We start from the raw sequence: 13,428 nt of genomic DNA on the forward strand, positions 1-13,428 counted from the left end.
AACTGAATGGAAATTCGTTTGCTTTCTGTACCGTCATTGAAAGATTCGGTAAAATTGCCACATTTACCAACCGAGATCAAACGTACGGCACAGGTCATGTTAGGGTTTTCCAGTTTTTCTTTAACAACAATTTAAGATTTTCGGCACTTCCCATCTACACGACACGAATTGGTAAGGCCACTATATTAACCGAACTCGATTCAGAAATTTTGTGCATGTACTGTCATGATTTTCATGTTCTATCCGTACATTCAGTGCACGAGTCGTTACAACAAATACATTTACCGACCGAGATCAAAATTTGAGCAAACGTTATATCAGTATTTTCGTGTTCTTTATTTAACGGAATAAAAAAATTTTGGAATCGTCCATAAAGTTTTGACACCAGTATGTAAGGCTACCAATATTGAGTTTTGGTATTTGTCATTCCACTGTCTTCATGCACTTTATTTAATCAAATGGAAAGTTGTGGCACATTAGTAATAATAACAATAATAATAACAATAATAATAACAATTTATTGTTTACCCCTTTAAAAATGAAAATGCACTAGAGAGGAGTATAAGAAAATTAAATTAAAAACAAAAAGGACACAGAAAAAAATTATGCGGAATTCTCGACAACTTAAACTTTCAACACTCACTCAGCATTCAACTCCATTTCTAAAATCTCTGCGAGAGTATATGGACCACCTAGTTAGTCCATTCAAAGGTGTCAAAAACAACAAATGTGGTGAAAAAATGCATTATGTAGCCGACCAAGGGTTCTCTTTTTAAATTGACCCTTTACCCTTGCAAGAAAACCATAAGATTTCTTAGTTTTTTTTCAAAGAATCAATTATTAACTTCCTTACGGATCTAACTGACGTTTCAAATGGAAAGCCTAAAGACCTGAGTAAACTAGAAGATGAGATTGTGGAAGGCCCACCTTGGATTGTTTCATTGGAGGCGTTCCACGTCCGAAGCCAAGAAACTCTGCTTAGGAATTAACGACTGAAAGACCGATTTGTTTTAGTCCGGAGCAAAACAAATCAACAGCGTTCTGGACTGCCCTAAGATTATCCACCACGAGAAGAAGGTCATTGACATATGACAGATGAAGTGACAAGTGAAGTGTTGCTTAACAGAACGACCCACACAAATACAATTACTAACGGTACCTTGAAGACATATCTGGATTAAGGAGTTCTGATACCACTGACACAGACATGTAAAAACAAATAGATTAATTGCACTTCTAAAAAAGGACCAAATTACTTGGGAGTGAAGAACGGATAAAAAGCTACTAATTATCAATGGTAAAAACGTAGAGGTTACTTTTTGCCTTTTTATGGTTTTCAGGCATTGCTAGAAAAGTTGCATGGGCGTTCTGCATGGTCCTTCCTGAAAATAAAACTGGTTTTCACCTTGATGACACTTTGTGCTAATTTCACTATAAATGAGCTTATCAAGAAGTTTTTCAATCGTCGAACATACGAGTAATCGATCTATATGCTTCAGAGGATTTTGGGTTTTTATTTTTCTTAAAAATGCACATTACTAGACCTTCACAGAGCGCATAAGGAATTTACTGCTGGGCGATACAAACCTGAAATAAATTAGCAAGATGTTCGAAAAATGTTACTGTACCGTATATCAGATTTTCAGGTGACAGGCCGTCTGAAACCTATTCCTTACTTAGTTTAAGACGGCCAAGGTGGAAGCCAACAGAGTTGGATGTGAAAGTGTTGCAATTGAGGGTCAGAGGCGGGGAGAGTGGAATTGGTTATTACTCTATTAAACCAAATATATAAAAAATGCTATAGGAATTTTGAGGTGTTTCAGAGGGTTTCAGAGGGCCAGTCATAGCGTGGCGTGAATTGACATGGTGTATCGTGGAGAGTTGGCTTGCAAAAACATGAATCAACAGAATTTATGCACGATTTTTAACAAAAAAGTATCTGGAAAATGTCTTGGGAATGATAAGGGGTTTTAGAGGGTGCCAGAGGGCCAATTATAGAATGGCAAGATGGTTTGAATTGACATTTAACTAATAAGGGAGGGTGGGGTTGGTTGGGACATAAATTTTGGGCTGGTTGTGGCTTCTACTTTAGTCGCTTTTTTAGTTCCGTTCTTGGCTGAAACGGAAGAGAATGTGCTGATGCTGCATTGCAAATTTTTGAAGATTATTATCTCCCGTCTTTTAGCACTAAGCTCAAATTATTCAAGTTTCATAAATATCGGAAGTCAACCAATCGTATGCGGTGGATTCGGACAGCACTTAATTTTCAAAAAATGCAATGTAATTAAAAAATTAGATTCATAGAAAACTGAAAATCAAATAATATGTGCACAATTGGACCCTCTTTATATCACGTTATAGCAGCTGAGGTTGTAATGAAAAGTGAGACCTCGCTTTTTCCGCTCTGTCCCGCCGGCAGCAGCAGGCGATGGAAGCGCAAGAATAATGTCATCTGAAGACACAAATGCTTTGTCCTCGATATCTGGAAAGACAAACATTGCTCCATTTCTGCGCAGAAAACAGGCTTCCACGTCACTTCCACTTTTTACTTCAAATTGGCCAATATAGTAAACATCGTAATTCTTAGACTTTCTCAGCTCGAATTTTACAAGAACCAAGGTTTAAACTTGAGCATTTTCTATGTCAAAAGACTCAAAGTTCTCTCCAAGCTTTCCACGGTGAAGAGACTCGTCGCTTGATGAATCATTCAAGGCAGCCAAGCCGGATCAAAGCTCTGCTCCGTAGTTTTCGTCGTCGTCACTACGGGCCGCACTGTTTTTGCATTTCTTCGAAGACTGCTTCGATGGTATGATATTTTTCGGTTTTTTAGCTCTAATCTCTTCCTTTTCAGGTGTGTTTGTTAAAAAGCAAGTCTTGTCTTGACTCCCATTCCCACGACCAGAAACAGAACTAGCTTCAACTCAAGGGAAGGGTCTAACTTCTTCCGGAAACCTAATCATGGAAGAAGCCGTTAAGGGTCCAGACTTGGAATCAGCCTGTGACAGAGGACTTGGTGAAATGGTTGTTGTATCTGGGAGCCTGTCTTTCACTAGCGACGGTGCAAAAGCTCCCTCCGGAAATTTATCATGATTGAAAGGGAAGATCTCGGTGGCTCGACGCAGATACAATGTTCGACGCACTGAATCTCTCTAAGAAGGGAGCCCTGCTGAGTGGAGCTACTTCGTAAATTGAAAAGCCCTGGATGAGATGTAATTGTAGCCACTCATTGAAGTGCCCTTTTAGTGCGTTCTTGAAAGGAGAAAGGACACCTACATCGATTGGTTGCAGTTTATGCGAACAGTGAGGCGGAAAATTCAGAAGTGTCACAAAATTTTCCTTGCAGTGTTCAATTACCCTTACGTCGAGATGGCTGTCATAGTTTTTATTAGCAGGAGGATTGACATCTCTGCACCTGGCTTGGTGATCTTCGTAAAATGTCTCACAGCTTCCAAGAACAAGTGGCCATTGACCCATTCATTTGGGTGATAAAATCCAAGGCAACCATGTGGCAAATTGTGGAAAAATAAAAACCGGGGGAATAGTTTCTCCGGACGCACTTACGAAACAGACAGTAGTTATATTTTGACTTCTTTCCACAGACACTGTCTGACAAACCTGTTTTAGTCAAGTCGGAGCTAGGACTTTAGGCGGTGGAACCACTGTGGATATGCCAGTCTCATCCACATTCCTGATGTGATCGGGTGTCAACTTAGCTCCAAATCTCCTGTTGACATCAAGTAGCTTATCAAAAACATCTAGACTACAGGTTCGTTGAAGCCGGATGCTCTCGCCCGACTTGTGGGCCCCGGCTTTCTGACTGAAATGTCTGGATTCCGCTTAAGAAATGCAAGATGCTAGTCCTTCGACGATGCTTTGTTTTCCGTCCAACTTTCTGGCACATAATTTTTATTTACACGAGCGTAAGAATAGGCGAAAATCTAGATTTTTTTGTCGTAATTCTGTGTTTCATAGTAGAACAGGTTTGGAAATAGTCTGCAAGTATCCTATAGTGTACCATTTCAAAACTTACCTGTTGTGTTTTGCTTCCATAGGGAAGTTGATAGAGAGTGGATGACGCCCTTCATTGGCACTTATTGAAGCTTCTTCCCTTGATGGCTTTTATCGCTTGATGTAGTCCAGTAGCGTAGATTTTATTATACCAAGTTTTCTGCAATTCCTATCAACGTGCCTTCTATCTTGATATAAGCCTAAACGGCTTTATTCATATTGTCTCGATCAGGAGAAGCATCTGGCCGCTTTCTTTTGTACACCCGAGGCATTCTGAATAATAAAACAATTGGAAACAGGTAAAAATTAAAATCGTAAAAGATAAATGATGAGAAAAACGATTGGAAAGGACAAAATAGTTGGTGGGGTTGCTTCGGACAATGTCCTAATGTACCCCACTGTGGTTGTACAAACCATACCCACCTGAACGAAAAAGCCTTAAGCCTCACCTACGCCTAAGAACTTACAGATAGCACCAAAAACCAAAATCGAAACAACTTAAAAAAGTCTAAGTTAAGCGCATCATGCATTAATAGAGCTAAATGTTTATTAATATAGGCTGAATTAAATCTCAAAGTAAAGAAGATACAGGACGCCTTACCTTAGTTTTTTCAGTTTTTTTTTCAAATATTTCCAAAACGATTGCACATGGAGTAACAAAACCACATACGCAAGTAGAATGCTAGATGGCAGGTCTAAAGTGTTTTTTTCGTGATTAGCAGACGGTGCTGTAGGAAGAAAAGCGCTTGTCTAGATTCACCCCACTTCTAAGCCAACCACAATCTCCCCTACACATTGGCATAATGGTGATAGTATTTTTAACATGATCTAACTTTGCAAAATGACCCACAAGTATAAATCAAAATGTTGGTTCAGAAGGAAGTGGATCATCCGAAAATAATGGGGAAAAATGACTTTCCCAGGAGCCTAAATCAATCGGATTGTCTTCGGATGAAGAGGTCGAGGTAAGTTTCGACACTTGACACCGCAACAGCCAGAGGTTATTTTTAATATCCCGTGAAACATTGCAGATTTAACACTGTTTCTATTGCCTAAGAGTTTTTCGATATACACGCTTCGTATATTTGATGATTTGAAATAAACTACTTGACCTTGGATAGCCTTAGTCGGCCCAAATACAAAAGGCCAACGTGCGTCAATGTCTAGCACAATAGAGTTGAACATGCTCATTATACCCTTATTTTCGTGTACCAACTCATATTTTGGCTAAAGGAAGAGAGACTGAAGCAGCGACCTTGATTGAATGAACTAGTTCCGCCAAGTAAAAATCTGAATCGCGAGCGTTCTCATTTATGGACGTATATAAAACTTGAAATGGAATCTTGATTTTTAGAGAGAGGTCAAGACAATTCCATTCAAGGCTGAAAAAACACTTAGGCTTTTGCACATGAAGAGACAGAGAATAGGTAAGTCAAAACTGCAAACTTAACTGATCGCTTTTTAGGATGTCACTTGAAATGTCAACAATGGTGCCTTGCATCTGGTGGGCGTCCGTTAGATCAAAATCCAAATTTGAAGTGGTTCCCGAGTTCTGCAAATAAAAAGACGACTTCACTTTTGGTAGCAGAAAAACGTGGCTAGGAAGGGAGGAAGTTAATATTTGAGTAAGCGGTGCATTCTCATTTGCTTAGATTTGTATTAGAAACACCAAAAATAAATATCGTCTTATTTTCTGACTCAAGCCCTGAGAATAGATCTGGGAAGCAAAGCTGTAGCAAATTTATGATGAGAGGACTCACTTCAGCTGTTCGTTGGCATATACACAAACATCCAAACAAAAGAGCAACAATCAAGTGAAGTATATACATCGGAAGATTCAAAAAGAGTGCAAGAAAACTTGCCTAAGACATTCTCCAGATATTTTCAAACAGTTCGTGGTAACGAACTGTAGTAAGGAGCGACCCGGCTCAATAGTAACCAAAACTCTAAAAAATGGAATTTTGATACCAATAGCTATATCAAAAGAATCGTATTTCAATGCTGGTTTTTAATATATAAGTTTCATCAAGTTTAGTCTTACCCATCAAAAGTTACGAGCCTGAGAAAATTTGCGTTATTTTAGAAAATAGGGGGAAACGCCCCCTAAAAGTCATAGAATCTTAACGAAAATCACGCCATCAGATTCAGCGTATCAGAGAACCCTATTGTAGAAGTTTCGAGCTCCTATCTACAAAAATGTGGAATTTTGCATTTTTTGCCAGAAGGCAGATCACGGATGCGTGTTTATTTGTTTGTTTTTTTTTTGTTTTTTTTTTGTTTTTTTTCCCCAGGTGTGATCGTATCGACCCAGTTGTCCTAGAATGTTGCAAGAGGGCTCATTCTAACGGAAATGAAAAGTTCTAGTGCCCTTTTTAAGTGACCAAAAAAATTGGAGGGCACCTAGGCCCCCTCCCACGCTAATTATTTTCCCAAAGTCAACGGATCAAAATTTTGAGATAGCCATTTTGTTCCGTAGAGTCGAAAACCATAATAAATATGTCTTTGGGGATGACTTACCCCCCACAGTCCCTGGGGGAGGGGCTGCAAGTTACAAACTTTGACCAATGTTTACATACAGTAATGGTTATTGGGAAGTGTACCTACGTTATCAGGGGGATTTTTTTGGTTTGGGTGTGGGGTTCAGGGGAGGGGGCTATATGGGAGGATCTTTCCTTGGAGGAATATTTCATGGGGGAAGAGAAATTCAATGAAAAGGGCGCAGGACTTTCTAGCATTACTATAAAAAAAACCAATGAAAATGTAAACATGAAAAAGTTTTTTCAATTGAAAGTAAGGAGAAGCATTAAAACTTAAAACGAACAGAGATTATTACGCATATGAGGGGTTCTAAAAATACTCTAGCATAAAGAGCGAGGTATTTAGGAGGAGATAAATACTTCGCTCTTTATGCTAAAATTTTTTTAAATAATTTCAACTATTTATTCTACGGCCTTTCTGATTCAGGGGTCATAATTAAAGAATTGGGATAAACCAAGATTTAGTGTGAAGAGCGAGGTATTAACGAGGGGACCAACCCCCTCATATATATAATCAAAAAATTCTTAAGTTAATTCTTAGGTTACGTATTTTTTTTACTAATAAAAACGTTCGTTAAAAATAAAAGATCTAGTTGCCTATTTAAGCAACAGAAAAATTGGAGGGCAATTAGACCTCCTTCCCCACCCCTTATTTCTCAAAATCGTCTGATCAAAACTAAGAGAAAGCCATTTAGCCAAAAAAAGAATTAATATGCAAATTTCATTTTTATAATTTATGTACGGAGAGCCAAAATCAGACATGCATTAATTCAAAAACTTTCAGAAATTAAATAAAAAAACAAGTTTTTTTAAATGAAAGTAAGGAGCGACATTAAAACTTAAAACGAACAGAAATTACTCCGTATATGAAAGGGGCTTTCCCTCCTCGACACCCCGCTCCTTACGCTAAAGTTTTTTATTGTTTTAAGAAGTAGAGTTGCGAGAAAGAATCAAACTTTAGCGCAAGGAGCGGGATGTCGAGGAGGAAAAGCCCCTTTCATATACGGAGTAATTTCTGTTCGTTTTAAGTTTTAATGTCGCTCCTTACTTTCATTTAAAAAAACTTTTTTTTTATTTATCTTGTTAAAAAATCGGCATTAAATCCATTTGTTAATGTTTTTACAAACCTTTCCTCCAGGATACACCTTGTCAATTCACACCTATTTTATACACCATCCTAATTCACAACACCATGTCATACTATCACAGGCCCTCTGAAACCCTCTAGCATCCTGCATCATTTTTACAAAAATCTAAGGATATTTATTGATAAAATCCTGAACTAAATTCATTGGTTCATGTTTTTGCAAGCCACCCCCCCACGTAATACACCAGTCGGGTCATACTACCCTGCCACACTATGAATGACCCTCTGTCACCCCTTATCGTTCCTAAGACAGTTTTCAGATATTTTTTTTAATAAAGAGTTAACCAATTCCGCTCCCCCGGCTTCTGACTCCCGGCTCCAACACTTTCACCGCCAATTCTGTTGGCTCCCACCCTAGTTCAATCGGTTCTAGTTCCCCCTATGCCCGCTCTCAAACCAATTCCAAATCTGACTGCGGTTGCACCATATCCTGTTCCCGCACTTCTCTCCCTGATTCCACAATTCTAATTCCGCCAATTTCACTCCAAGTTCCACCAATTCTAAGATTTTGTATGGTGCCTCCGTGGTAGTCTTTGGCTGATCATCGGCAATATATTGTTTACTCTACGTTTTTGATCATTATCGGTTGTATATTGGAAAGATGATCACTTACATCCTACTTTAAGAAAAGTGAAGATGAAACATTCTAAGAAGTTGTGTGGACATTATAAAGCTATCGTTGCGTTAAATATTGAAAAATACAAATATTTTAATTTCGAAACAAGTAGTAGTGGTCACACTATTGGAGACGTATGCTTTTCTTGTCATGACAGTAAAAGATTCAATTTCTTTAGAATATCGATAAGATTCAACACTTATGACGGTGGATATGCGATAGTTACCTTTCCAGAGATTGTCGAGCTAAAAAAAATGCAAACATAAGGCTTTTCGTTGGTAACGAAGGCCAAATTCTTGCTTATGCAGCTAATAACATGTTACCCATTGATAGATCCTATCAATATCTTTCTTCATTAGAATTCAACAGAAGGCTAAAAGAAGACAGGCGTACTCCGCTACCACTACCTTAAAACATATCGTGGTAATAGACAGTGAAATTGAAGGCAAAATAAAAAGGGTATTGTTAGATAATAACGCCAATGAATATAAGGACGAATCGACGATAAACAAATCATATGTGAACATTGCTACTGCCATCATGGGCTTACCAACAGATACAGTTCATTAGCCCAATATTATCAACGATGAAATTTATAACAAGAGAAAGTATGATGAAGTATTTTATGGCTGGATTTTAAGGTATTTATTTTAATCATGATATTTCATATGCCATCATTCCAATAAAATCATTTTATTGCATTACTTTGTTATTTTCTTGTTATTTTCATAGGGTTAGCTAGCACCTTCAACGTTTAGAATCTTTATTCGAAAGTCATAGACGCAAGAAAATGAATTTTCAAAGACAAAGCTGCTACTAACAGGCTCATAGGGTGGATCTAATAGAGTCTGAGATGGGTTAGCAGTTTTTTTACCAGTCAGAGAAACATGAGCCGGATTTCTTTTTGACACAGACACATACACGCACACATAAACACACACACACACACACACACACACACACACACACACACACACACACACACACACACACACACACACACACACACACTCACACACACATACACGCACGCACAGACACAAACACAGACATACACACAGACAGAAACACACACACACACCCTCATACACATTTTTCACTTTAAATTTTCACCTCAATATTAGTTTTAATCATTAGCTTTTGTAGAAGTAGTAGTAGCACTAGTAGTAATTGTAGCTAGTAGTGGTTGAATTACCAGCAGTAGTCCAAGCTTTAATAGAAGGGATTGTACTAGCAGTAGTAATAATATAAGCAGTTTTATATGTAGAAGCAGTAGCATTATGATGAAGATAGCGTCTTTTTGTAAAAATCCTTATCCTTATCTTGAAATCCTTATCTTAATTCTCTTATCCCTGCAAGTAGTTGAAAACAGAAGTAGTGGTTTGAGTAATAGTATCAGTAGAAGTAGTAAATATAGCAGTCACAGTAGTATTAGTAGTAGGTATACATATTGGCTTTTGGTCAATTTGTCTTCCCCTTTAAGCATTCTCTGAAACTTCCAACTTAATACACAAATCTATTCTTAAAATACACTCTTTGGACAACCTGAATGCACATAGTGTCTTTTGATCTAGTCCAAATATATTATCAATAGTCTCTTAAATTTTACCTTCATGGACTGAACCTTGATAGTACTAGTATCTCAGTAGTTGTTGTGCACATTGTCTTTTAGTTAGTTGAACATCTCCCTTATGATGCAACAGAGGTTTCACCATGACACAGTAAGCCGTTCCGACGGTTTTGCTAATGCACCCTTTCCATTTTTATACTTTAAGCCTTAAAAGTTGTTTCAATTGAAGTAATAATTCGAATAGTTTAGTAGCAGCATTAGAAGTATTAGGAGCATTAGTAAAAGTAACAGGGGTAATAGTCTTAGCAGTGGCATTCACATATTATCTTTTTGTCAATTGACGTTCCCCTTTAAGTATTCTGTTGAAATTCCAGCTTAATGCCCAAATCCATTCTGGAGATACGCCCTTTTGACAATCTGCATGCACATAGTGTGTTTTGATTTATTTCAATTTTCTCCTCAATATTCTGTCAAATTTTCACCTTCATGCGTGTAGCCTTAATTGTAATAGCATCATAGTAGTAGTGGTAGTAGTAAGAACTGTAGTAGCAGTAATATTGTATTAGTAGTAGTCACAATAACAGTAGTAGCCGTAGTATTAATAGCAGTAGTTGCGAGTACATGTTGCCTGCCTCTTGGTCAGTTGGACATCCAACTTATGATGCCCAAGAAATTACCTCTTGATAAGGTAAGCCGTTTCAAGAATATTACTTATACGACCGCGTCCGCAATTAGTGTAGTCTTAGTACGTTTGACTATAGTTCAACTTTTCCCTTAATGTTTTCTCAGATGTTTATTTTTATATCCTTACGCTTAATAGCAATCGCTAAAAAAGAAGTAATTTTAGTGATTACAGCTGTATTAGTAGTAGCAACAGTAGATGCAAAAGAAGTTTTAGTAGTATCAGGAGTAGCGCCCAAATATTGCCATTTTGGTCTATTTATCATCTCCTTTATCAATGTCCCGAAAGTTCCAAATTAATATACTCACTCATTTTTGGGTTACGCCCTTTTGACAAACCATATACACATAGCATGCTTTGATTTAGTTCAACAATTAAATATAAAAAAACAAGAGTTTCCAACTGAAAGTAAGGAGCAACATTAAAACTTAAAAAACAGATATTATTACGCATATGAGGGTCCGCCCCCTCGTCAGTACATCGCTCTGTACGCTAATTTTTGAATTTTGTTCTTAATAGTCTTTAAGAATGATCCCTGAAGTACAAAGGCTGTTTAATTAGAATAAATAGCTATCTTGAAAGGACTATAAAAGATTTAGCGTAAAGGGTGACGTATTCACGAGGGGGTAAACCCCTTCATATGCGTAATAATTTCTGTTCGTTTTAAGTTTTAATGTTGCTCCATACTTTCAGTTGAAATAATATATTTGTTTTAAATTTCCGATCGTTTTTTTTTTAAACAAAGGGAAATCGATCACCCCCTTCGTAGAATAATTCTCCTCTCCCATGAAAAATTCCTCAGTAAAAATATCCTTCCCCTTACCCCCTCCTCCTAACCTCCCAATCACAAGAAATCTCCCTAAAATTGACTGTATGTCTCCCATGCAGTCCTTTCCTCGGAGACTGAGGGAGATTCTGTCATCTTCAAAGACGCAGTTTTCTTAGATTTTTCGACTGTACTGAACAAAATATCTATCTTAAAATTTTGATCTATAGATTTTGGGAAAAATAAGCTAGGGAGGGAGCCTAGTTACCTAGTTACCCTCCAATTTTTTGGCCACTTAAAAAACGCATAAGAACTTTTAATTTCTGGTCAAGTGAGCCCTCTTACGGTATTCTAGGACTACTGGGTCGATACGATCACTCCTGGGGAAAAAAAAGAAATAAACGTGCAACCGTGATTTTTCTTCTGGCAAAAAATTAAAAAAATCACATTTTGCAGAAAAGAGCTTGAAAGCTCTACAGTAGGGTACGCTAAATCGGATTATGTGATCTTCGATAAGATTCTATGCATCTTAATGGGTGTTTTCCTCTTTTTCAAAAATAAGGTAAATTTTCTCAGAGTCTTAGCCTCTGATGGGTAAAATAAATAAATAAAATAAACATGCAGCCGCGATCTTTCTTTTGATCTGTCTAATGTTATAAACATTCCATTTCTTAGAGTTTCGGTTACTATAGAGCCGAGTCGCTCCCTACTTAATGTTCGTTACGACGAACTGTTTGATTCCCTCAAAATTTCTTGACAGGCTCACCTGAATTCCCTTTGTATTTTAGGAAAGTTACAGTAAAACATGCAAACGTTTCTCAATAACATTTATTATAGGTAATCTACACAATAAACAAATTATCTAACTTACAGCCCTTGCCCCGAGGGCTTTGGGGGAGGGTTGACATCCCCAAAGGCATAATTACTGAACTTTTCAATAATATGAAGAAAATAGATGTCTCAACATTTTGATTAGATGTTTGTTTGATGAGCGTCAGGGGGGGGGGGTGGCTGATTGCCTTCAAGTTATTTTGACTTTTAAAAAGGGCAATTTTGCTTCCAAATACCAATCAAATGAGCCCAAACTGAAATTTTAAAGAACATCCATTCCATAAGAAAACCTTGTGCTCCCCTAGAGCACAACTAAACACCCTTTCCCCGGGGCTTTGGGAGTTGTGTCAACCCAAGAAGCATTGTTAAATGTTGTTTCGACTATTTTGAACAAAATAGCGATATCACAATCTTAATTAGATGCATATGGGAAAAGAGGGCGTTGAGGGGGGAGCTAGTTGCCCCCCATCAGCTTTGACCCTTAGAAAGAAGCAAGAACTTTCAATTTACAATCAAATGAGCCTATAAAGTTATACAACCAACCTTTGAATAAAACTTTAAATGCCCTGGGCATTACTTACAGCCTCTACCCCTTGGCTCTTGGTGTTTTTTCAACCCCAAACGCCTCGTTATACAATCTATAGACTGTTAAGAATAAAACGACTTTCTCAAAATTTCTATCGGATGGATTTGGGAAAAATAGCATGTGGGTGGCCCAGTTGCCTTCCGATGACCTTTGAGCCTTAAAAAATGCACAAGGAATCCAGATTTCCTATTGAATGAGGTCAATCCGAAGTTTATACAACACCTTCAATGAAGACCATATATATGTTAACAATGGGCAACTAGTATGACGTATAGCCCTTGCCTTGACGCCAACGAGAGCAGAGGGTGTCATACCCAAGGACAGAATTTCAAAAATTTTCATTTATAATGAACAAAACGGCTATATCAAATCTTTAATTAGATGTGTTTGGGGACATGAAGGGCATTGAGGGGCTGTTTGCTCTCCAATCTCTTTCGACAACTAAAAAGGGCACTAGAACTTTTGATTTTTTTTTATCGAGTTAGCCCCTTTCAATGTTTCTAAGACACCTCCTTTTGTGCGAAGTGACTTGGTAAAAAAAACTAAAGTAAATATTTAATACATTGTGCCAACATCATTCTTTACTTAGGAAGTACTATTGCGTTGCTTGTTAAGGTTGTAAGCCATTTCAGAATCAATACATTATATACAGCGCCTATCCATAATGATCCAAAGTACCAATGAT

Source organism: Artemia franciscana, chromosome 3 (genome assembly GCF_032884065.1).
Source record: "Artemia franciscana chromosome 3, ASM3288406v1, whole genome shotgun sequence".
Taxonomy (NCBI): Eukaryota; Metazoa; Arthropoda; class Branchiopoda; order Anostraca; family Artemiidae; genus Artemia; species Artemia franciscana.